The sequence below is a fragment of the Silene latifolia genome, chromosome X (genome assembly GCF_048544455.1).
Source record: "Silene latifolia isolate original U9 population chromosome X, ASM4854445v1, whole genome shotgun sequence".
NCBI classification, from domain to species: domain Eukaryota; kingdom Viridiplantae; phylum Streptophyta; class Magnoliopsida; order Caryophyllales; family Caryophyllaceae; genus Silene; species Silene latifolia.
The window spans coordinates 63,272,462-63,300,129 of record NC_133537.1 but is presented as its reverse complement, the minus strand read 5'-3'; the positions used below and the strand labels follow the sequence as shown (position 1 = coordinate 63,300,129).

The window sequence follows — 27,668 nt, the reverse complement described above, 5'->3', positions numbered from 1 at the left end:
AGCATGATCAACATGATAATGAGTGAGTAGTCTCTTAGCTAGGGTTAATGGGTGATTAGGGGAAACCAACATGGGGAATGATTCATGCTTAAATTAATATGCTTTCATGTTTTATTTGCTTGCTTGTTTTGATCTCAACTCATGCACATGTTATATTTGATGAAATGCTAAGCCTATGAATCCTTGCATTTACTATCATCTCCTATCTTTTCAATGAGACTTGTAAGACATAACCCAACTCGAGTCTCATTAGACCATGCATGTTGTTGAGTAGGGAAGATTAAGTCGACTTGTAGGTGTTGTACAATCTAATCGATTCGGCTCCGGGACCCAAACTTTCCTAGGATTGTAAGATATAACCCAACTCAATCCATCACAATAATAATTGCTTGCTTATAATTTGAGAACATGTTTGTATGATCATATCCCATGATTCCCCTATGACCCCATGACACCCTAGTGCCTTTAATCAATTGTTTACACCCCCTTTAATTCATCTTGCTTGTTTATTTTCATTGTTATTCTAGTTTAGTAACCTTCTACATCAACCCAATTTGTGACATCCCTTAGACACCACTAGTTACAATAGAAATCTCATTTCAACTCCCGTCCCTTGGGATCCGACCTTTACTTGCCTCTTTACTAATTGTAGAGTTGCTTGTTGAGCTATAAATTGTGTTTTGATTCGACCGTGACCAACGACCACATCTCAATTTGTGAACACTTAGCGGGATCGCATCAAATTCATCCATCATAATTTCCAATCACTACTTGACAAACATTACAACTAGTTCAAAACTTACTATTTACTATCATCACCACATGCAAGACTCACAATTCCTTTATAAACTAATACGCATAGAAAGACTTAGAACGCATCATTACCACCACATCACCCAACCTTGTCATACATTATTGACACTTCACCATTTCTACCACATTCACTCAAACTTCTACTCAACCATAACCCTACGCAGATCATCAACATAATTACACGTACTAAACATTAACATAGACTTTATCACAGTTATTTCTAACTTAACCATTATACACACTAGGCACATAATTCCCGACTCGATATTCCCATAATCGGTGACGGGCTTAAGCATAATGGGGCCATGATTTTGAAATGAGGGCACCGACTCACCCAAAATCAAGCATCATTTGGGGCTCCCAACACACATACATCCGGTTCATTTTATTAGACTCACTACGTTCATTAGGCTCATTTGTTACAGGTTCCAAAATCATCGCTCTGATACCACTTTGTAACACCCCCGTCTACCCAGGAGCCTTAACAAGACCTTCCCTAGCAGATATGGGCATTACAATCTCGGTTGCCCGAGGAAAGTAATGATCACATGTCGATAAAAGAACGTTAATGTTATATTACAAGTGAATTACAAACAACTGAGAATATAAAAGATACAACTCAAGACTACTATAAACTATGTGAAGCTATATCTGCCATGACTCGTGGTAGACTCATCCCTCCAAGCACCCAGCTAAGATCCAACATCAACCTGCTAAGACTGACTGCTCACCATAGTGGATCACGGCAGACACAACACAAACAGACTACACAACAAAACCATACAAGGTCAGCAACTGAGATAACATTTATATAAAAGACACCACACACTACAAGAACACACATACACACCACATCTCCTCCAACAAACCACGCATCTCTGGCTGCCCAAAGGTCTAGTCCTGCCAGATTACCAATCGCAACCAGTAATCCACACCGCCAGTGGGGGACCGTAGCCGTTCCCACCTAATCCCTACTCATCTCATCCGAGCGATAACCCATGTTCCTTAATGTGAACATCTCCTCCCGTGGCGGGTTCCACGGAGGGCGAATCAAGGGCGTGAAGCTACTCTCGCAAGTGACTCAACTCAGCCGAGGGCGCACCTCGAGAACCACAGACAAACAATCACAATCACTTGTACAACAACAATCACTAACTTCTCTACCAACACAACATTAACAACTACCACAACCAATCAACATTACTGACTATAAAGCAACCAAACAACATCAACAGACTCTCTAGACAATCAGCAGTACTGAGTAGGCGAACCTACCTTAAGCAAACCGCAGCAATTTTGCATCCGATCACAAGACACCCATCAACCATGAAAACCACCTATACAATCATTATAACCATCTATTATTACCACTATAAACCTACTTAAAACAAGGACAACGATGATGATGACGAACACATACCTATTACACAGCAATCCAACATCAAGATCGCTACCCGACTCAAGCATCCCATCCCTAAGGTGCTCTCACTCACAAAGCCATCAAGGAGGTGAACCATGGTGAAGGAGAAGAGGAGTGACGGCATTTAGGTTTAGGAGGAAGGTGGAGAAATGATTTGGGGTTTCATGATTTACGATTTATAATTCCCCGCTGCAAACCCGTTACTCGATCGAGTAACCAACTTACTCGATCGAGTGACCTCTACTCGATTGAGCTCATAAGCTACTCGATCGAGTAGCCTCAGCTAGATCGAGTATCATGCACTCCAAAGCTCACACCATCACAAGTCATCACTCGTAAGGTTTCCGAAGGTCAAGATAGATGTCTAGGGTCAGTCAACGTCGGTCAACGGGTCCCTAAAATGACGGGTATTACAGAAACAAAGCATATTCTGGGAACTTCCTTACTGAAAAACGTTGTTGATTCGACACAAGTTAGATGTTATGCACATTGAGAAAAACATTTTTGAACAGTTTATCAACACGATGATGGATTTACCAGGTAAAACTAAATTTGGCACTAAGGATAAACTCGACTTTAATGAACTTTGTTATAAACGGCCCATATCATCTAGGTTTGTTTTAGAAACTGTGGAGAAAAAGGCTCTATGTGAATGGGTTGCTAATTTGAAATTCCTGGGTGGTTATGCTTCAGATTTGAGTCGGTGTGTTGACCATAAAATTATGGTGTTGAATTCCATGAAAAGTCATGATTGTCATGTCTTTATAGAACGGCTACTCCCTATTGCCTTGAAAGAGTTGCTCCCGACTGGTTCATGGAATGCAATAACTGAGATAAGCCAATTTTTTAGAGACCTGTGTACTTCTACGATTAGAGTTGATTCTATGGAATGTCTAGAGTCAAACATTGCGGAGATAATATGCAAGTTAGAGAAGGTATTTCTACCGTCTTTCTTCAATTCCATGGAGCATTTGCCTATTCACTTACCTTATGAAGCGAAGGTTGGAGGACATGTTCAATATTGATGGATGTATCCATTTGAGAGATTTCTTAATCATATAAAAATAAAGATTGGCAATAAATCTCGGGTGGAGGGTTCCATATGCAATTATTTTTTGTTAGAGGAAATTGCAAATTTATGTTCCCTATATTTCGAAAATCACATTGACACAAAAGTGAAAGACTTAGATGTTGGTGTGAATTCCGATGACGACCTAGATTCAAATTTACCTGAGTTATTCAATGATGACATGGGAACTACAACCGGGAAATGTATTCAGAGGTACTTAGGTGAGAAAGAGTATGAAGAAACTCATTTTTATGTGTTAAGAAATTGTGGGAAATTCTTAGTCTCTTATGAAAAGTAAGTTATTACTTCGTCGTTACTCAATACATTTTTAATTATCAAATTAGATCAAAATTATAGCTAATACATAATTAAAACATTTTTTTGGTACATATAGGGAATTTGAGACACATATCAAACTCACATTTCCTGATATCACGTCCTGTGATGATGTTTGGAGTAAACATGACAAAAGTTATCCGAAATGGTTCCGAAATGAAGTAAGTAATATGTTTGCTTCATACTCATATACCAATGCACATTTTGTTTGTCCATATCTTTAGTTATGGAGAGTAATATATATAACACCTTAATGAACATATTGTTTTATTGATAGTCTTATAGATTAAAGGACCCTTTAATAATAGCTCTAGCATTAGGTCCTAGTAGCAAGGTGAAGATATGGAGACGATATTCTATCAATGGCTATAAATCTCGAGCTTATAAAGAGGGAGTTGATCTTTCGAAAGCTACCTTAAGTAATGGGGTTTGTGTGAATTCTACAGAAGGGTTGGACTATTATGGAACCCTAAATAAAGTAATTGAGCTTGCTTATTATACCGAGCAAAGGGTTTATAGGGTGATATTGTTTAAATGTGATTGGTTTGATAATTCCAAACAAGGACTTAATATCCATAAGGTATACGGACTTGTAGATGTAAATGAGAAAAAGAAATTTCGTGGACATAACCCATTCGTGGCAGCTTTTCAAGTCGATCAAGTTTATTAGGATCCTTATCCAACCACTAAGAAAGGTAATCAATGGTTCGCGGTTTTTAAAATCAAGGCAAGATCACATGTTAATGCTCATGTTGACGAAATTGTCTTCTAAGAGGATGTGGTTGTCAATGATCACTCATTTTCACCAATTTTGGTGGAAGTGTCACAAAGTGAAGATGAATATGAAGTGATTGTGGAAATGGGTGACGGGGATGTCGGAGAAGAAAGGATAATGAAGTTGAAGTTGAAGTTGAAGATAATTTTCTAGAGGAAAATGTGGAAGAAGAGGAAGAAGTCGGAATGCTTTTTTCAGATGATGAACCTCTTTTGATTCGTAGTGATAGTGATAGTGATGAGTGATGGGAGTTGTTGTAATTCTACAATATTAATGTATGAATTTTAATCAAATCATTTTTATGTATGAATTTTATCATTCAATCAAATTTGAAGCACTTGTAAGGAGTTTGTTTGATTGCATTGTTCGTAGTTAGTGTTCATGACACTTCATTTTTGTTGGACTAACAATTTGCATTGTGTTATGAAACATTAGTTAGATGGATGTCCATTGGGCTTATATATATACCCCATATGTGATGAATAATAGATAACTCTCTTACCTCTCTCAATCGATTTGCTTATTTCTCTCTAAGTTCTCTCTACCCTTTCTTCTCTATTTCTTATTCTATAATACGTTATCAGCATGAAACTCAATCCAACTAAGTGAATTAAAAGAAAGGAGGTACAATATAAGAGTTTTTGTATAAGGTATGATTAAGGTACATTTTGCATCACAATTGTTTTTCGATTTAACGTTAAATGATATTAATAACTTAATACTTCGTATGGATTTTGGAAGTTGTAATCCAATACTTTGCCCTCAATAGTTAATTTAGTGCATAGTTTGGTTTTCATGATTAATTCGAACACGGACACGAATTGTTTTTGTCTTAATTGCAATTCTCATGTTAATAGCATATTGGCGGCTCGGCTTATTTTCTAGTGGTATATGTTGCTATTTTGACCTTGCAGTGTGATATAATCCATCAGTCCATTAACGCGACTAAATGATTTTCTTTTCCTTTGTTTGATTCTATTGTTTTAATTTAATTATTTTCTATAACTTCATGGTGGAATCATGTTTAATGAACTATACTTTTCTTACCGCAGGAATATTAAAGTTAGCCCAATATAATATACCGTCATTGTTAGCACGTTGCTCCAACTGTCGAGCAATAACTTATATAAGACAATATTTTATTTATTTAATGTGAGATGGTCTCATATCTATTTAATTGAGACAGTCTCCTATTTATGTAATGAGAGATGATCTCCTATCTATTTAATTGAGACGCTCTCATATCTATCTAATGTGACATAGTCACCTATCTATCTAATTGAGACGGTCTCACATCTATTTACAGTGAGACGATTTGCAATCTATTTAATGTGACGTAGTCTCCAGTCATTATAATTTAAGACGGTCTCCTATTAAATTAATATGAGACGGTAGTCTCCTATCTATTTAATGTGAGATGAACTCCTACCTATGTAATGTGAGACATTCTCTTGTCTATTTATACAAGATAGTCTCTTATCTATTTAATTGAGATGGTCTTCTATCTATCTAATGTGAGAGGATCTCCTATCTATTTAATTCGAGACAATCTTCTATCTATTTAATGTGAGATAGTCTCCGTCATTATAATTTAAGACGTTCTTCTATCTATTTAACAGTCTCATGTCATCATAATTTAAGATGATCTTTTATCTATTTAATGTAAGATGGTCTCGTATCATCATAATTTCATCATAATTTAAGATGAGCTTTTATCAGTTTTGTGAAAATCCATCTCCTATCACATTATTATTAGTCATTCTCCTATAAACTTAAATGGAGACTAATTTAATATGGAGTAATCTTACACATTATTATTTTCATTGCCCCAGACGCAAAGTTAAATTCTCCACAGACTTAAAGTATTCGTCATACAGAGTAATGTTAACACTATTAAGACGGCAAACTAATGGTTACTCAAAATGAATAACTTCGTTGTCATATTCCCAAAGGGATATTAATCATTGGTGACAGTTTACATTTACATGAGACACTAAACGTGTCATATTCGCTATACCACATCATTTCTTTGCACATATGATATAATAGCTAACCATAAGTTAGCATTCAACTTTACATTTGGCAAGAAAGTGGACAATTGCAGTACAATTAAGGCATCCTACTCCAACTATGGAGTATTATAATACATTGCGAGCTACTATCAAATATTGACATGAAATGGTTAAGCATATATTATCAAGTGCTTAAAATATGAGTAGAAGAATTTTGAAGTCCATAAGAAGTCTTATTATGCATTTTTTTAAGCTTAGAGCTTATACAAACAATAATGTGTAATGACTCTTTCAAGTGGGGTATATACATTTTATTACACATCAGTAACTACACTAAAATTGTGTATGATGATACTTGAACATCTAAAACAATGAAATTGCATATTACTCTAGGTTGAACAAAGATCTTGTAGTTCAATACGAATTGAAATTGTTTTTAAGTGGCTTGACGACCATATACAGAAATACGAGTAATATGTGTTATTCCAATTCACAATTTGATAGTCATGTGAATAAAGTTGATCTTCTACATTTGACATTTTGATTTAGCACATTGATAATCAATTGCATTATACAATATTCCCCGGATCCTCACTTATGAAATCTCATTTATCATGAGAAATCGCATTCTAAGGTGGTTAAGTGAATGATTGCAATCTATCTTGAATATAGTTTTTACCACCTTAGAGGGAGAAAGTAAGTGAAAAGTTGGTAAAACAAAAGAAGTTTTATCATATTAAATTACACCTACAGTATCATAAAAGTATATCCATATGTAATGGATATACATTTGCGCGCAATATTCAATTGCCAATTGAATTAGGACTTTATAAGTCCATTTGACAGTCGATATATATCTGGGGTTATTAAAGAGCTCATAAATTAAACCTGAAATTCATCCAAATTATGGTGGATATTTAAAATAACACTGTACAGTTTGCATTATCGAGTCATCATATGCATATACAAAAACTAAGTTAAGCATTTGCATTTTATTTTTCTATTACATCATTGCATTACTTTATATCATATAGTTTAGAACTTAGTCACATATTATATACATGCACCTTATTGTTGATGATATGATCATTCAAAGAAAAGGTGCAGTATTACAAAAGGGACAAGATTATTTGAAGTGAAGACGCAAAAATCATTATGAACTACTATCTTCATGTTATGAAATTCGAAGCAATCAATGACTCCTATTAATTGAAGACATCTATCAAGTTGAGTAAGTACTACGACAGCTATTTACAAGATCGAGAAAGTTTGCCACATCATGAGTTGTATTGACGTTCTACAACTGATGTCATCATCAGGGGGAGTGTTATGAAACATTAGTTAGATGGATGTCCATTGGGCTTATACCCATTATACATGTAACTAGGGTGTTGATAAACCCACCATCTATGTATTATATATACCCCATATGTGATGAATAATAGATAACTCTCTTACCTCTCTCAATCGATTTGCTTATTTCTCTCTAAGTTCTCTCTACCCTTTCTTCTCTATTTCTTATTCTATAATACGTTATCAGCATAAAACTCAAGCCAACTAAGCGAATTAAAAGAAAGGAGGTACAATATAAGAGTTTTCGTATAAGGTATGATTAAGGTACATTTCCATCACAATTGTTTTTCGATTTAGCGTTAAATGATATTTATAAATTAATACTTCGTATGGATTTTGGAAGTTGTAATCCAATACTTTGCCCTCAATAGTTAATTTAGTGCATAGTTTGGTTTTCATGATTAATTCGAACACGGACAAGAATTGTTTTTGTCTTAATTTCAATCCTCATGTTAATAGCATATTGGCGGCTCGGCATATTTTCTAGTGGTATATGTTGCTATTTTGACCTTGCAGTGTGATATAATCTATCAGTCCATTAACGCGACTAAATGATTTTCTTTTACTTTGTTTGATTCTATTGTTTTAATTTAATTATTTTCGATAACTTCATGGTGGAATCATGTTTAATGAACTATACTTTTCTTGCCGCAGGAATATTAAAGTTAGCCCAATATAATATACCGTCATTGTTAGCACGTTGCTCCAACTGTCGAGCAATAACTTATATAAGACAATATTTTATTTATTTAATGTGAGATGGTCTCATATCTATTTAATTGAGACAGTCTCCTATTTATGTAATGAGAGATGATCTCCTATCTATTTAATTGAGATGCTCTCATATCTATCTAATGTGACATAGTCTCCTATCTATCTAATTGAGACGGTCTCACATCTATTTACAGTGAGACGATTTGCAATCTATTTAATGTGACGTAGTCTCCAGTCATTATAATTTAAGACGGTCTCCTATTAAATTAATATGAGACGGTAGTCTCCTATCTATTTAATGTGAGATGAACTCCTACCTATGTAATGTGAGACATTGTCTTATCTATTTATACAAGATAGTCTCTTATATATTTAATTGAGATGGTCTTCTATCTATCTAATGTGAGAGGATCTCCTATCTATTTAATTCGAGACAATCTTCTATCTATTTAATGTGAGATAGTCTCCGTCATTATAATTTAAGACGTTCTTCTATCTATTTAACAGTCTCATGTCATCATAATTTAAGATGATCTTTTATCAATTTAATGTAAGATGGTCTCGTATCATCATAATTTCATCATAATTTAAGATGAGTGATGCGTGTTTTTTATATGATGTTTTACATCCCATTTTACACGCATTTCAGAGCTCATTCATGTAGTTTATGCTACATTTCTCCCTATTTCCGTCTACTTCCGTATTTTTGTACATTATTGCAGAAATGTGAAGAATCCAGTGGAAATCGAGCTAAATCCGTCCCCGATTATCCTGCATTGCAATTGACGTGAAGTATTCGCTTAAGGAACGAGCTTGGTGCGCAATTCAAGGCCCAAAAGACAAATCCACGAGATTATAGAAGTCAATAGCAGCTCAAGCAGTCGATCGACCACTGCCATCAGTCGATCGACCAACCTGCGGTTCCGAAGCTATCAGATATCTTGAAGATCAGTCGATCGACCGCCATGCTCAGTCGATCGACCAATCTGCTATCCCAGACGAGAATTAAAAGACCGAGGAAGCGCAAGCCCATTCAGTTTAGGTTTTGGAAATAAAAGTTACGTATGTTTGCTATATAACGTAACTTAGAACACCAGTTTGAAGGATCCGATTTTGATCTAAGTTTTACACAGTAACCTTAAGTTTTATTAGGGTTTGGAATATTGTTTAGCATTGGAATTTTCGTTCTTATTCTTAATCTTTCCTCTGCAATCTTGGTATTCTTCGGCCCTATTTCAATTCACTTCTATTTCGTTATTAGTATAGAATTGCTAGTTAGATTCCCGAAACCGTTTTATCATTGCATGTTAATTGTTTGTCTTACCGCTTTAATTATGAATTCAGTACTTTTATGCCCTAGTTTTATTGTTGTTATCACCTTCAGCATGAGTAGCTAAATTAATTGTGCTTGGATGTAGGGGAATTATGGCGTAGGTGGCGTAGTATTAAAATTGGATGAAATCGCGTCGGTCGATCGATCGCCATACCCGGTCGATCGATCGACCACGTGAGGTTATCCTTCGTTTTAATTGATTTTAATGTTGTATTTAACGAATCGAATGCATGCGACCAGTTAGATGCTTAATTTATGACTGACCCATTAGATCGAAAGATAGGGAAAGTTGTTAGATCACCAATTAAGATGACTAAACTATCTTTGAGATCGAAAGATAGGTAGAGTTTAGACCGATAGTCACTTTTCGGACGAGAGTCGAGATATTAGTGATATTAGGGACCTATAGCGAGATCGAAAGATGCTATTTGTTAAGAGTGGACCGAGAGGACCTCTTGTTTCCCGCCTCACATGTGTTCGATTTAGTCTGTTTAGTATCTTGCCGGCTATAACGAACCGACCATCCTAGTACCCCCTTTTATATTTGATTTCATCTATTTGCTTAGTTTACTTTATTTTATTGCTCATTAGCTATAGACCAATCCAATCAAACCCCCACCTTATTGTTACCTTAGACCGAATTTAAACAACTAGAATTTACGTCTGCCTCTCTGTGGTTCGACCCGACTGCCGCTAGCTATAGTTGTAGTTGGAGATTATAAATTTATTTTTGACACCTCACAACGGGTATCAAATTTTGGCGCCGTTGCCGGGGAGGCAATAGTTCTAATTTTTAGTTGTTTTAATTTAGTCTTTCTCAGTTTAAGGGACATTCGTTCCTTAAACTTTTCTTATATTCTTTTTGTAGTTTCCTCTTATGCGCAGGTCACAGAGTGGTGAACTAGTACCATTCAATCCTGAGATTGAGAAATTTTTGCGCGAGTTGAGACGATCACAAAGGGTATTACCGACAGAGGAAGAGCTGAGTACTTTGTCAAGCTATTACGAGAACGAGCTGTTCGAGGAAGACCCACATTCTTCACCCGTTTCCACTTCTTCAGCCGAGACAGTCACTTCTCCAGAAATTCCAGTCATGGCTGAGGAAGCGAGTATAGCTAGTCATTCTGAGCCGACAGCTGCAAATTTATATAAGGGGTTCGAATTACCAGGAGATGACAGGAAGTTCGAACCAAAGCCTTCATACATTAATATGGTTGAGAGAAACCGGTTCGGGAGGCTGAGATGAAGATGCGGCTAAGCATATGGAGACATTTATTGACTCTTCATTGTTCCATACCCCCACCACCAGCGTGACCCAAGACCGATCAAGGAGACCATGTTCATCTTCTCCTTCGTGATGTTTGCAAGGGAGTGGTATAGAGATCCGGACCGAGCCGTTCATGGGATCACCGATTGGAATTCATTGGCTTTGGCATTTTACAAGAAATATTTTTCTGCCTCGAAGACCAATGCAATTAGAGCTCAAATCACGAGCTTTAAACAAGGGCCGGACGAGAACTTCCACGAAGCATGGGTCCGTTTTAAGAAGTTGGTGCGAACCATACCGCACCATGGGTTCGAAAAATGGAGCTTGTGCAATCGATTCTATAATGGGTCAGTATGACGATCGAAGGCTATTTTGGATGCTTTGCACCGGTGGCCGATTTCTTTGAGAATTTGGGAGAAACCAAGGGGTGGAAGATCATTGATGATCTAGCCACCCACAAGGCTGAGTATGGGAATTCCAGAGGGAATCAAAGGAGGAGCGTTGAATCTCCTTCTGTAGCTGCACTTGAAGCTCTCACTGCGAGATTTGACAAGTATGAACTAGAAGGAGCTTCAAAGGGGGGTATTTACCAAGTAAATGTTGTGTCGACGGTCCTTTCGTCCTCGTGAAAGGTGCGGAGCCGAGGGACACGTTTGAAGAATTGTCCTAGTCCCTTTGAGTCTTGTCTTTGCATTTCAACATTATAGGCAGACAAACACCTACTATGAGCCTAATGTTCATCCCAACCTGAGGTGGAGTAGCCAGAATGTCCTAAATCCAACTCCACCTCCGCAGCAGCAACCCTATGTGCCCCCTCATCAAAAGCAACAACAATATCAAAAACCTCCTTATGTGCCGTAGCAAAGAACAACAATCCCATGGTTCTCGATTTTGCTTGAGTTCAAGAACTTGTTGCTGAAGGAGTCCCAAGCAAGAGAGGCCGGGATGAAGCTACTAGAGAGCCAAATTGCTCAATTGGCTAGTAAGAGTACCACTCGAGCTCCGGGACACTTACCGACTCAAACCGACCAAAAGGAGACCCTAAACGCTATCACGTTGAGGAGTGGGTCCACCCTGGAGGGGCCTGCCATGGTCGAGGACGCTGTTGAAAAGAATGAGGCGGATCCGAGTCAAAAGAAAGCTGTAACGAATAATTCAAAGAAAAAGGCGTCTACCAGGTATATCAGTCGATCGACTGATACACCCGGTCGATCGACTGATACGCGGGTTACAGCAGCTTCTGGAACTGTACACCTCGGTCGATCGACTGAGGATAGTGGTCGATCGACCAAGATCACTGCTGATAGCGAGATTTTTCGTCCTCCGATGCCCGATAACTTGAGGGACCATTTGTTTCGGGGTACGACGACTCCGAAAGTATTGGGGCAAGACCCGAGTGCTGATGGGTCCGTCCCGGTTCCGAAGTTTGACCCAATGTCGGTCAATGGCTCACATTTGAGACGGTCTGAGGAGGGTTCAAGCTTCAACAAGGAGAAAGCAGTGGACTTCCAGCCTAAGTCCACGGATACCGGCATGCGCAAATTAGAGGAGAGGGCTAAGGTACTTCTTACAGCCCCATATCCGGAGAGACTAGTGTCAACAAAGGAACAGGTATCTTTCAATAAATTTGAGAAACTCATTCGTAGCTTGAATGTACAAGTACCCTTCCTTGAGTTAGTTAATCAAGTGCCTGCCTACACTAAATTCATGAAACAACTCTTGTCTAAGAAAAAGTCACTTGAACATGTTCATATTGTCGCATTAACTAAAGAGTCATGCTCTTACTTGTCTCACACTGCACCTCACAAGCTAGAGGACCCGGGTAGCCTTTCTGTTCCTTGCAATATAGGTACCTTATCTATTGAGAAGGCATTATGTGACTTAGGAGCTAGTATAAGCGTCATGCCTTTGAGTCTAGCTAGAAAGCTCAAATTGACTAGGTTCGTAGTGACAGATATGACAGTACAGATGGCTGACCGATCTGCGGTCCAGCCAATAGGAGTCTTAGAAGACATTCCTGTCCAAATAGGGAAGTTTTTCTTCCCTGTTGACTTTGTTGTACTTGACATGCCTGAGGATGCTCATATACCCATTATTTTGGGTAGGCCATTTCTGCACACTGCTGGTGCAGTCATAGATGTCGGTCTGGGTACCTTGACTTTCAAAGTAGGCAAGCACTCTATCGTTTTTGCCCAGCCATCTAAGAAAAAGGACCCCATGTGGCCTGTGACTTGTAACACGGTTTCTGACAAGAAATCGTACTTTGTGCTTCCTGATTTACCTATCTCTATTCCTGTTATAACCCCTCCGCCCCAGATTGGGAGCAAATTGGAGGAAGATTTGTCTATTTCTGATATCGCAGGAGCTGGTTTGGGGAAGGAAGAACAGCAAGTTGCTCCAACTGTAAAGAGGCCGATCATTCAAAGAGGAGGTCTTGGTTGCCTTAGCTATGCCACTGATGAGGAAGTTGATGACGAACCGGTCAAGGCATGGAAGTCCGACTTGGACTTTGATGAGCAAGAAGAGGTCATTGATTGGGGAGACGATGAAAGTGTTGATCCGTTGAGCCATACGGACGTGGAAGCTAAGAAGGGTGCAGCTGCTAAGATAAGCACCGTTGAGGCTACCTCTAGTAGCCAGAAGCCGACGAAGTGGGCCATTCCGTGGCCGTTCTTGACCAACTACTAGTTGATCACATGTTTTCCAAACTTTTTATTTGCTTTTGTTAGACACTTTTTATTACTTTTGTGTGCGCGAAACTTCGAATTTTATTTTGCTTGCTTAGGATTTTATGCGTTTGAGACTTTATTCTGGGTTTTGCGCAATTTTGGACGCGTATTATTGTGCATTTACAGGTTTTTTAGACCTCTTTAGCTCACGTAATTGAGCAAATACGAAGAAATAAGGAGTACAGCAGTATTTTCAGTCGATCGACTGGCTACATTGGTCAATCGACTGAGTTGCACTTTCCAGAGCTACTCGTTCTCGACACATTGGTCGATCGATTGCCGTTCTTAGTCGATCGACCAAGGACGCTGCTGTACCTATTCACGACCTCTCCTCTGCTGTGTTTGGTCGATATGCGGACTTAAGGGAGTTTTCTACTCCACTTTATTTTCCGTCCAATTATTTATTTCTTCTAATTTTCTCATTTGTGCACATATTTACCGCTTCAAAATTGTCTTCTCGATTTTATGCGTGGGTTTTATTTGTCTTTCAGGTACTTATTAGTAGCACTGCTGGCTACTGAAACCTCCTAGCCCACGCTGGTTTGGGGAGGTTTCTTTTGCTGCGTTTAAAGTCTTGTAAGTTCCCGATTTCCACTTCATGTCATTTTTATTTATTTTCCCGCAAATTCCCATTTCTCTTTTCTTCATTACATGATTTTGCACAATGGGGACATTGTGCGATTTGGTTTGAGGACGGGTTTTGCGTCGCATATCATTTGCTTGCATTCACGTTTACATTCTGTTTTGCATTATTCATTTCATTTTATACGAAATTCAAAAAAATTGAAAAATTTCAAAAAATCCAAAAAATGCACGTTTATTTTAGCATATAGGTCGAGTCGAAACGGTAGTATTTCAAGGATGATATTGCATTTTGCACCTGTTTTGCCTGAGCCTTGCTTGATTAACATGTTATTAGTAGAATCGTATAAATGCATACCTATGAGTTTTCGTTAATTATTTGCTGGACATGAGACTTGACTTTGAAAATTGGCAAGCTACATCATATTTCTGAGATTTAGAGCCTATAACTGGTGACATCTATGACTAGTTTATTTAGGAATGTGAGTAGTGCTCCTTATGAGGCATGTCACATAAATGTGCATAAATATGAACTTAATCTGCTTAATACCTGTACGCATTCGGTCTGTGGTTAGTTGACACATGTGGTAGAGGTTTCCCCTCATTCGTTTTGCCCATGAACCCCACACTGCCAAAAACAGCCGTTTTGTCCCATTACTACATCCTACATTTAGTCTGCCCTTGTCAAGCTAGTAGTCTGTGTTCTTGGGATTGTTACTTAGTTTTTGGTAGCATATGCTCATGTTTGAGATATTGTTGGAAAGATGAAAAGGAGGAAAGAAAGAAAAAGAAAAGAAAAAAAAGATGAAAAAATGATTCGAAAAGAAAAAAAAAAGAGTTATGTACTGTTCATGCGGTCGATCGACTGCCCCTTTTGGTCGATCGACTGAGGTTCGAGAAAAAGAGAAAGAATCAATTCGCATAATTCAAAATCCTTATCTTTTGGCGATTTTTGCTCCCATGTATTATTCATATTTTGTGGGGAGTTAGTTGATTACTTTTATACCTGGAGATTGTGACATTTTTGCTTGTTATAGCACCGTTCCATTTGTTTTTGAGCAAGAAGTTGGATGTTGCCATATGGTTCCATTTCGGTACTAGCTTGATCACCTGTACCTCCACTTTTCCATAAATGTTTTGCCTCTTCTTACCCATACCTCACATATCCACATATATACCTCGGCATGTGTCATGGTCTCTTGTTGGTTGGAATGCGTATGTACGGTTGTAGAGATTGCTTTCATATTAGATTGCAGGCATGTTCTTATAGGTCGCAGTTAGGTGAGAGTCTTTACAAAACCAATTCTTTCTATCTTTACATTATTCACCTGTGCTTGTTTGAGTGATATGAGCGACCCGTGAGAGTCCAATTTGATGAGTCTCTACAGTTGACGGTTCAGTAGTTTTAACGACTCTATAACTCGTTTGCATGATTCATTTGCTAATTGATTGTTGGTTGTACATTAAATTGGTTTAGGCTTTACATGTTGCATTTCGCTCTGAGATTGAACTCGTTCCATTAGGTAATTAGATCGAGTCTAGTTCTTGCTTGGGGACAAGCAAGGGTTCGGTTTGGGGAAGTTTGATGCGTGTCTTTTATATGATGTTTTACATCCCATTTTACACGCATTTCAGAGCTCATTCATGTAGTTTATGCTACATTTCTCCCTATTTCCGTCTACTTCCGTATTTTTGTACATTATTGCGAAATGTGAAGAATCCAGTAAAATCGAGCTAAATCCCCCCGATTATCCCGCATTGCAATTGACGTGAAGTATTCGCTTAAGGAACGAGCTTGGTGCGCAATTCAAGGCCCAAAAGACAAATCCACGAGATTATAGAAGTCAATAGCAGCTCAAGCAGTCGATCAACCACTGCCATCAGTCGATCGACAAACCTGCGGGTTCGAAGCTCTATCAGATATCAAGATCGGTCGATCGACCGCCATGCTCGGTCGATCGACCAATCTACTATCCCAGACGAGAATTAAAAGACCGAGGAAGCGCAAGCCCATTGAGTTTAGGTTTTGGAAATAAAAGTTACGTATGTTTGCTATATAACGTAACTTAGAACACCAGTTTGAAGGATCCGATTTTTATCTAAGTTTTACACAGTAACCTTAAGTTTTATTAGGGTTTGGAATATTGTTTAGCATTGGAATTTTCGTTCTTATTCTTAATCTTTCCTCTGCAATCTCGGTATTTTTCGGCCCTATTTCAATTCACTTCTATTTCGTTATTAGTATAGAATTGCTAGTTAGATTCCCGAAACCGTTTTATCATTGCATGTTAATTGTTTGTCTTACCGCTTTAATTATGAATTCAGTACTTTTATGCCCTAGTTTTATTGTTGTTATCACCTTCAGCATGAGTAGCTAAATAATTATGCTAGGATGTAGGGGAATTATGGCGTAGGCGGCGTAGTATTAAAATTGGACAGAAATCGCGTGTCAGTCGATCGACTGCCATACCAGGTCGATCGACTGACCACGTGAGGTTACCTTTCGTTTTAATTGATTTTAATGTTGTATTTAACGAATCGAATGCATGCGACCAGTTAGATGCTTAATTTATGACTGGCCCATTAGATCGAAAGATAGGGAAAATTGTTAGATCACCAATTAAGATGACTAAACTGTGCTGAGATCGAAAGATAGGTAGAGTTTAGACCGTTAGTCACTTTTCAGGACGAGAGTCAGTATTAGTGATATTAGGGACCTATAGCGAGATCGAAAGATGCTATTTGTTAAGAGTGGACCGAGAGGACCTCTTGTTTCCCGCCTCACATGTGTTCGATTTAGTCCTGTTTAGTATGCTGCCGCCGAAGCTATAACGAACCGACCATCCTAGTACCCCCTTTTATATTTGATTTCATCTATTTGCTTAGTTTACTTTATTTTATTGCTCATTAGCTATAGACCAATCCAATCAAACCCCCACCTTATTGTTACCTTAGACCGAATTTAAACAACTAGAATTTACGTCTGCCTCTCTGTGGTTCGACCCGACTGCCGCTAGCTATAGTTGTAGTTGGAGATTATAAATTTATTTTTGACACCTCACGACGGGTATCAATGAGCTTCTATCAGTTTTGTGAAAATCCATCTCCTATCACATTATTATGAGTCATTCTCCTATAAACTTAAATGGAGACTAATTTAATATGGAGTAATCTTACACATTATTATTTTCATTGCCCCATACGCAAAGTTAAATTCTCCACAGACTTAAAGTATTCGTCATACGGAGTAATGTTAACACTATTAAGACGGCAAACTAATGGTTACTCAAAATGAATAACTTCGTTGTCATATTCCCAAAGGGATATTAATCATTTTTGACAGTTTACATTTTCATGAGACACTAAACGTGTCATATTCGCTATACCACATCATTTCTTTGCACATATGATATAATAGCTAACCATAAGTTAGCATTCAACTTTACATTTGGCAAGAAAGTGGACAATTGCAGTACAATTAAGGCATCCTACTCCATCTATGGAGTATTATAATACATTGCGAGCTACTATCAAATATTGACATGAAATGGTTAAGCATATATTATCAAGTGCTTAAAATATGAGTAGAAGAATTTTGAAGTCCATAAGGAGTCTTATTATGCATTTTTTTTAAGCTTAGAGCTTATACAAACAATAATGTGTAATGACTCTTTCAAGTGGGGTATATACATTTTATTACACATCAGTAACTACACTAAAATTGTGTATGATGATACTTGAACATCTAAAACAATGAAATTGCATATTACTCTAGGTTGAACAAAGATCTTATAGTTCAATACGAATTGAAATTGTTTTTAAGTGGCTTGACGACCACATACAGAAATACGAGTAATATGTGTTATTCCAATTCATAATTTGATAATCATGTGAATAAAGTTGATCTTCTACATTTGACATTTTGATTTAGCACATTGATAATCAATTGCATTATACAATATTCCCCGGATCCTCACTTATGAAATCTCATTTATCATGAGAAATCGCATTCTAAGGTGGTTAAGTGAATGATTGCAATCTATCTTGAATATAGTTTTTACCACCTTAGAGGGAGAAAGTAAGTCAAAAGTTGGTAAAACAAAAGAAGTTTTAGCATATTAAATTACACCTACAGTATCATAAAAGTATATCCATATGTAATGGATATACATTTGCGCGCAATATTCAATTGCCAAATGAATTAGGACTTTATAAGTCCATTTGATATCGATATATATATATATATATATATATATATATATATATATATATATATATATATATATATATATATATATATATATATATATATATATATATATATATGGAGTTATTAAAGAGCTCATAAATTAAACCTGAAATCCATCCCAATTATGGTGGAGATTTAAAATAACATTGTACAGTTTGCATTATCGAGTCATCATATGCATATACAAAAACTAAGTTAAGCATTTGCATTTTATTTTTCTATTACATCATTGCATTACTTTATATCATATAGTTTAGAACTTAGTCACATATTATATACATGCACCTTATTGTTGATGATATGATCATTCAAAGAAAAGATGCAGTATTACAAAAGGGACAAGATTATTTGAAGTGAAGACGCAAAAATCATTATGAACTACTATCTTCATGTTATGAAATTCGAAGCAATCAATGACTCCTATTAATTGAAGACATCTATCAAGTTGAGTAAGTACTACGACAGCTATTTACAAGATCGAGAAAGTTTGCCACATCATGAGTTGTATTGACGTTCTACAACTGATGTCATCATCAGGGGGAGTGTGCACGCGATGTACTCTTTTTCCTTTTCTATGGTTTTGTCCCACTGGGTTTTCCATAGAAAGATTTTAATGAGGCAGCTTATTACTTTGCGTGCTAGAGGAATATTGTACTCTTTTTCTTACTAGTGTTTTTCCCATAGGGTTTTTTTTAGTAAGGTTTTAACGAGACATGTTCTTCAGCAATGTACATCCAATGGGGAGTGTTATGAAACATTAGTTAGATGGATGTCCATTGGGCTTATACCCATTATACATGTAACTAGGGTGTTGATAAACCCACCATCTATGTATTATATATACCCCATATGTGATGAATAATAGATAACTCTCTTACCTCTCTCAATCGATTTGCTTATTTCTCTCTAAGTTCTCTCTACCCTTTCTGCTCTATTTCTTATTCTATAACACATTGTTAAATTATATACTTATTATATTGTTCATGACACTCAATTTTGTTTTCGACTAACAGTTTGTACTAATGATTTTTATTGGACTAACAATTTGCATTGTTTATAATTAGTATATGGCAAATTTCCTTCGAAGGATGATAGGGAGTGGTAGTGGGGGATCTCGCCGTGAGAAGGAGCACAAAGAGGCTCATGATGACGACGCGGATGTTCAGAATATAACAGCGGAAGAGGAGAACATGCAGATCATTCTCTCACAAAACCAAGAAGGTGGTCAATGGTAAGTGTTCTAATATTTTATTTTTACCTTTATGAAAAATATATCATTCAAATAATTTTATTTGAATTTCTAATATCTATGTATGTTTTAATTTTCAGGTGGAATGACAAGTCTGCAAAACAATATGTCAGTTGGTCGTTCACTAATAACATCTCAGATGACGAGTACTTCACCAAATGGAGTGAGGCAAGCCATGCACAGCGCATGAAGATGTGGACTTGGTTTAGGGTAATTTCAAAGTTACCTATTATTTACTTTACGTTAATAATTTTTATTTTATTTTTGTAATTAAAGTCATATTTTCTATTACTAATTAAACACTTGTTTTTGAAATAGAAACATGTGAAGTCCGTCGATGTTGGCCATGACGCTAAGCATGAATGGCAAAAGGCGGTCACGAGGTGGATTACCAAGCTTCTTAAAATTTGCCAAAATTTCGAAAATAAACACGGCAAATAGAAAGTCGGGTGCTAAAGACGGGAAAGCATTAGGCACCCACACTCTAGGCCATAAGAGTTGCTCTGATGCTTTCAAGGAATTGGTAAGTATTGTATTTATTATTTTCACAAATTGGTTAGAATTACTGATTGCCGAATATAATCAATTTATGTTTTTATGCTACTTTTAGGGTGAGTCGGCCACACCCTACAAGTAGTTTGAGAAGCAAAGAAAAACAAGAAGAGTGAGTGGGTTAATCCTCGAGCTCCTAATACCGACGCAAGTTAATATTTATTGTATTTCTCTCATTCTTAATTTTAATATTTATTGTATTTTCTTCATTTTTAAATATAATATCATTTTTTTCCTTATTTTTTGTTCTTTTAGACCGTTTACAAGAAAGAGATGAGTCGACCAACGCCCACTAGAGAGGCTCCAGGCGAGTACCGTTCGTACCTGATAACTACGTTATCGCCCCTTCATTCGTGTCAAAAATCCTTGCTTTAGTCCTAATTTTGGTGCATTTAATTGATAATTACTCGAGTTTATGATTAATTTGCCTAAATGAGTCTCACCGGATTATTTGCTAAGCTTTTTGTAGTGTTGCACGCTTCCCCATGCAAAACAGATCAACATTTGGTAGCCAAGGATCAAGATTAACCTTGTCGGTGTATCTCCTTCCCCTAGCCAGTGTATTGTGACCAGGCGCGGTGCAACTTAAGGGTAGTCGGTGTATCTCATTTAGCCTTGTCGGTGTATCTCCTTCCCCTAGCATGTCCATTGTGATCAGGAGCAGTGTAATTTTGGTCAGCCGGTGTGACTTTGTCAGCGGGCAGTGTAAGTTTCCTCCAGCCGGTGTAACTAAGGGGCGGGCGGTGTATCGATACACCGGCTGGGAATAGTAACCGGGCTGTTTTTGAGAATTGTTTGTATTTTGATGTTTTTAAGCCCATGGTATATATAGCAAATGGGTAACCTTGTAAGAATAACTTTCATTACACTTGTTTTTGGATCAAAAATTGGGTAGGTAGAGAAAATTGGGAAGAATATTGGATCTCACTTGTTCTTAGATTTTTCAGAAGAAATCAATTCAATCAAGTTATTTCCTTTCTTATTTGTTGGTATATCTCCTTTTCTCATATTTATTTCCTTGTTTTAGTTGTTAATTTCATGTTTCCTTAGTTTATGCTTCCCTTGTTTTTGAATATTTACCTTACTTGTGGTTAAAGTTACTTCCTTTTTGCTTAATTCCACTTAGTTAAGGCTTAATCGGTTTAATATCATCTTCCTTGTTGTCAATTGCATGCTTAATAGTAGAAATCCTTATCTCATAATGTTTATTTTTAAGTCACCACCTTTAGTAGTTTCCTTGTTAAAATAACCATGAATAGTGAGTAGTCTTTTACTAGGACTCGGTTTGACCCGACATGAGTAATTTCACTAATTGATTCTCATAAAGGCTAATTGTTGGGGGAAATTGGTGAGGGTAGTTTAGAGGAATGACATGGTTTATGCATTAATTTTGGGTAGTGTCGATTTGTAACCCTTGTCCACCAACGAGAGTTGGTTAGGTTGTAAATTGGATACCCGGAAATTGGTCTTATGACTAACCTAGGTTGAGACCGAAAAGGAGAACCAATGGAGGGTACCTCTAGGCTATAGCGTTTGAAATCGACCTCCGAGAGGAAGAGTGGGATGACCCGGAATACGATGAGTGCTTAGTGACCTTGACCAATTACTTGACCACCTTGGGAAAATGCATGTTTTTGGGGTAGTTGGGTGTTGAGTTAGGGATTCCAACCTTCGAACCCGAGAGGGGGGTTGGTGGGTAGAGCTAGTGTCCTATTATGAGCCCGAGAGGGAGTTAGTAGGCGAATTAGAGCTATCTCCCCCTTACCTTTCTACCCCTTAAGATTAGCCTAGGGAATTGTTATGTGAAATTACGAATAGTCGTGGGAGAACCGAGTTCTAGCCTTTCCTATCATTTGATTAACTCTTAATCTCTTTTAGCTTGATTTTACTTGTCTTGTTTAATTGCCTCTTTATTTGCTAGTGTAGTGTTATATTACTACCATTACCCTATTATCGTTTGACTTAGCTAAACTAGGGAATTAGAACGATTAGTAGTCTACCAACTCCTTGTGGGATCGACCCTCAAAAGTGTACAACAACAAATCGTGCACTTGCGAGGTTTAATTTGATAACCATCAAGTTTTTGGCGCCGTTGTCGGGGAGTTCGGCTAGATATTAATTGTTTTTGTTCTAGTTTAGACTAAGTATTTTGTGTTACTAATCCTTATCTTGAGTGTGTAGGACTTTTTGCATGAGTAGGGGAAATCGTAGAGGTCAACCTATTCATCCGATTGACCATGAGATCGAAGCTACCGCAAGAAGATTCAATTCACTCCGAAGAAGGGGATTGATAGAAACTCTAACTGAAAGATCATAGATCCAAATTAGACTCTCTAATAAAAATTAAATTATCTCATAAATTATCATTTTGGTGATCTATGTAACATGCATGCAAATATAAAAGCATAAAAATGAAAGTTTAAGGAAAAACAATTTCCTTACATTGATTTTATGGTAATATGGGCACAAACTAGATCACCTTTCTAGTTTGTTCTTGAGCTAAAAAGACATGGATGATCCTCCTTGAAAAACCTTCAAAAAAAAGTCTCCTTCAAGTTGCACCCAAGAACTACACCCACAAATTATCTTACAAATACTAACTAGATACTTGTAAAATAAACCCTTGATAATATGTAAATAATACTAACAATCTTAGTTATTATTTTTAGTTTACTAACAACTTAGTAAAATGATGGTTATTATTTTTAGAGAGAAGATAGATGAACACATGCAAAAGTTCAAGTGTTGTAGTGAAAAAATGAACAAATGATGGAGTGTATAAGGGGGATGAGGCCGGGTAGGTGGAGGTGGAGTGTGGGAGTGATTTTCTTATTTTTTGTCAATCTTACATCACATGCAAAAAAGATTATAAGATAACTTATGGAAGAATATAAAGTAAGGTGAAATGATTATATTCCTAATCATCCACAACTATATTTTACACGGTCCACTTGCCCATTTACGGGTCCATATTGGTTCTTATATTTGTCGCACAAATACGTGTAATTTTATTTTAAACATCGTTTCATGTTTAAATACTTCCGTAATTAATTCGTTCAAATCACTCCGTAAATATACATGTACCGCTACACATATTATTTACGTACTAATATTAATCACATTAATCAATTAGTACAATTTTAGTGAATTAACAATTAATTAACTAAAACCCGTCTCCCAAAATTTATTATTCAATTATCGCATAATTAAATAATAAATGTCGTGCCTCGAGTTCGCAACTCGAAATCTCTCTAAAAAAATAATCGACTAACCTTTTAGTCTATAAATCAAGGGACTAAATAAATTGTATCTCATACAATTAATTAGTTGTCAATTGGGGTTCGTTCCTTTAGGTGTGACCGAAAGGGGTCAGTTGATCACCGCTGTCTCACGACAATAACGTCAAACTCTAGTCAGCCAACCGTTATCGATTTACGTTAATCAACTGAAGAGGATCAAATAATTAAATATCTGATGATATTCCTTTAATGAGATTTATTATGTAAACGCACTATTGTGGAGGACACTAACTCCAACACTAACTTCCGAAAAACATTTAGTAGTGGAAGACATTCTAGAAGAACCGGGTACTTTTGAGTCTTTTGAGAATCCACTTGGAATTTCCGAAGAAGCAACAATGGCCGCGGTTCCTATGCGGGATAATTTGGCTCCGAAGAAGGTGGTGAACCCAAGTATTGTCAAGCCACCCATTCAAGCCAACAACTTTGATGTGAAGGCTACTTTGTTACAACTAGTCCAAGGAAACCAATTCGGAGGGGGAGCTACCGAGAACCCCCAACGAACATCTTAATGAATTCTTGGATAGTTGTGACATGTTTAAGGCAAATGGAGTGTCGGAGGATGCCCTCCGCCTTAGGCTCTTTCCTCATTCCTTGAGGGGGGTGCTAAGGAGTGGTTGAAGAGTTGTGAGCCCTATTCTCTTAGGACTTGGGATGATGTCTCCAAGGCCTTCTTAAACAAGTACTTCCCACCACAAAGAACCGCAAGAATCAAGAGTGAGCTTCAAGGCTTTACTCAACAAGATGATGAGACCCTTTACGGGGTATGGGAAAGGTATAAGGGACTCCAAAGGTTGTGTCCTCATCACGGGATTGGAGATGATGAGTTGATCAACAACTTTTATGAGGGGTTGAGCAATGAAATGAAAATGAACCTAAATTCCGGCTCGGGAAAGGGGGCATTAGATAAAATTGATCACAAGACGGCCAAGGAACTTATTGAGGAAATGGCTTCCCGAACTTTTCATTGGAATAATGATAGGCACAAGAGAAAGGGAAAGTCAACCGTTGAGTCGGCCAACAATGTTGAGGTCAAGGGGTTAATAGAAGAGCTCAAGCAACAAGTTGCCTTGATGAGTTCAAACAACACTTCTACTATTAGGAACCAAGTGTATTCTTCTGAAATTTGTGGAGATCAAGGACATCCACCAAATGAGTGTCCTTTGATGATTGGAGATGGGAGTTGTATGGAGCAAGTGAATGGAGTGTGGGAATCAAGCCCGGCAAATCAAGCATTCAACAACAACCAATCCCACCCCAGAATGAGAGCCCACCCAAATTTTTCCTATGGCTCACAAAATGTCCAAAACCCCACTTTCCAACAAAAATCACAATTTACACCAAACTTCCAAGCTCAAAAGCCAAATACAACATTCAACCAAGGCCCGCCGGGTTTCCAAGGAAGATTCTTCCAACCAAGACAACAGTTTCAACCACTCAATCCACCGAACAACCCACCTTTCCAACAAAATTCCCAACCTTTTCAACAATCCACCCAACCAAAGTCAAACATGAAGCTTATGATGGAGCAATTGATGAATTCTCAAAACCAACTCGTCAACACTCAAACACAATTCATCAACCATTCCACTCAAAAACAAGAGGAGACAACTTCCTCTATCAACCAATTGAGAACTCAAGTGCAAGCCTCTCAACGAATGACGGACAATCAAATCTCCCAATTGGCTTCTCAAGTGAGCCAATTACAAGCCTCAAGTGGGAAATTTCCGGGTAAAACCGAGGAGAATCCAAAAACCATAAATGCTATTCATTTGAGGAGTGGGAGAGAGTTGGAAGACCGCGCATTCATAAAGAGGAAAAAGAGCCGCAAACCGGAAGTTGTGGTTGAACCACCAAAAGTGGTTGAAGATGATCTTGTGGAAGTTGTTGTGGAAACTCCCATGGTAGTTGATGAACCTACCAAGATTGTTGAAGAACCCAAGCAACAAGTCGTGAGACCGTATGTGCCACCAATCCCTTTACCTCAAAGGTTGGCAAGAGCAAAGCTTGAGCAAAAGTATGGGAAATTCATGCACATGATGGAAGGTGTGAACATCACCATGCCTTTTATTGATGCCATCAAGGAGATACCCGCATATGGAAAATTCTTGAAGGAGTTGATTTCCAACAAAAATTCCTTGAGTCCAACAACAACGGTGAATTTGTCCAAGGAATGTAGTGCAATCTTAATGAATGGGTTGCCCCAAAAGCTTGAAGATCCGGGTAGTTTTTCTATCCCATGCACAATTGTATCCATTCAAATAGAGAGGGCCCTATGTGATTTGGGAGCTAGCATTAGCCTAATGCCTATCAATATTTTCAAGAAGTTGAAGGGATTTGAGCTCTCACCTACAAGAGTATCTTTGCAACTCGCGGATAGATCGGTGAGGTATCCAATTGGCCTAGTGGAGGATGTTCCACTCAAGGTGGGAAAACTTGTGATACCTTGCGATTTCTATGTGATGGATCCAAAATTCCAATCATCCTAGGGCGCTCATGCCTTGCTACCGGGGGTGCTATGATCGATGTTAAGAATGGCAAACTATCTCTTCAAGTTGGTGATGACAAGATAGAATTCTCGTTGGAAAATTCCATGAAATCTCCTTCTATGAGTGACTCTTGTTGTAGAGTGGATGTGTTAGAGGATTGCTTGAATGAGCATAATCTTGAGCCTTCATATTTGGACCCGTTGGAAGTTTGCCTAACTAAGGAGGAAAATGAAGGTGATCTTGTGTTGAGAGTTGATGGTAAAGGAGATTTGGGTGAATATGACTCAAGCGAAGATAAATTTGAAGATCAAATTAATGATGAGATTGAATCATTCTTAAACTCTTCGGATTCATTTAATCTAAGCTCTTTAGAAGATGCATCTTGGTTAGATGACTCTTCAAATGATTCTTGGGAAGCTCAAGTTAATGCCTTAGATATGTCTCTTAATGGAAGTGGAATGGAGTATACTAAGAGTTGTGAGGAAGATGAACTTGACCCTCCCATATGGGACACTTATGAAGACTCCTTGCAAAATGATAAGTGTGGGGAGGGAAGTTATGAAGAGCATGGTGCCCTTATCTGGGATGTTTATGATAATAAGGAAGACTCCCCACTACCACCTCCTTTCGAAATCTTTGAAGAAGAAGTGCTTGTCAATGACAAGTGTGAGGAAGAAGAAAAAAGTTGGGAAACGGAGGTTGATGAATTCGAAATTGCCATTCTTGGAGAGTTGAGAATCCATGACAAGAACTACGATCTTGGTAGTTTTGACAATAGGTTGGAAGAAATTGAGGGTCTTCTCTTTGGAAATGGTTCGACTCACATGGAGAGTCAAATTGAATGTGATATGAATGGTAGCAATTTGAACCTCAAAGATTGGAAGTTGACTCCTCCACTTCCTTTTCTCCACCATTTCCCTTGTCTCAAAGACCATGTGGACATTCCCTCTCTTTATGAAGTTTATGAGATTCCATCACTTTCTCCTTCTAGCTACTACATTGAAATACAGGATCCTATACACCAAGATGATCCTAGGAACAATACCGAGAGAAGCAAGTGGAAGAACGGGAAGAAGCGTTGGAAGAGAAGTCGGGTGAGAATTACTATGGCATGGAACTACTTGTGTCTAGTTGAGGGTTTTTCTAGAAGCTTTGACCATCTCCTTCGTGTCTTGAGTGACATGGATCACGCTACTTGGGAATTCAACTAACAATTTTGGATGAGAGGTTTGGTGGAGTCCCTTAAGAACCACCACATTGTTAGTATTCTCTTCCTTTGTTTTATTTATGTTTTGCTTGCATTTGCATTTAGTTTACTTAGCCGAATAGGAGTTAATCTAAATTAGTTCTCTTTGCATTCATGTAGTGTAGTTTGCATTGTCCTTTAAATTTAGCATATAGAATAGTTCATGCATTATATTCTTAAC

At 37.6% G+C, this 27,668-nt stretch overlaps 1 non-coding gene across 1 annotated transcript; it reads right to left on the bottom strand.

The window, feature by feature from the left end:
- Window positions 1-24,459: 24,459 nt before the first annotated feature.
- On the bottom strand, window positions 24,460-24,566 carry LOC141625253 (small nucleolar RNA R71). The gene has a single exon (XR_012535043.1). It is a non-coding gene; the product is annotated as a small nucleolar RNA R71 (small nucleolar RNA).
- Window positions 24,567-27,668: the final 3,102 nt, after the last annotated feature.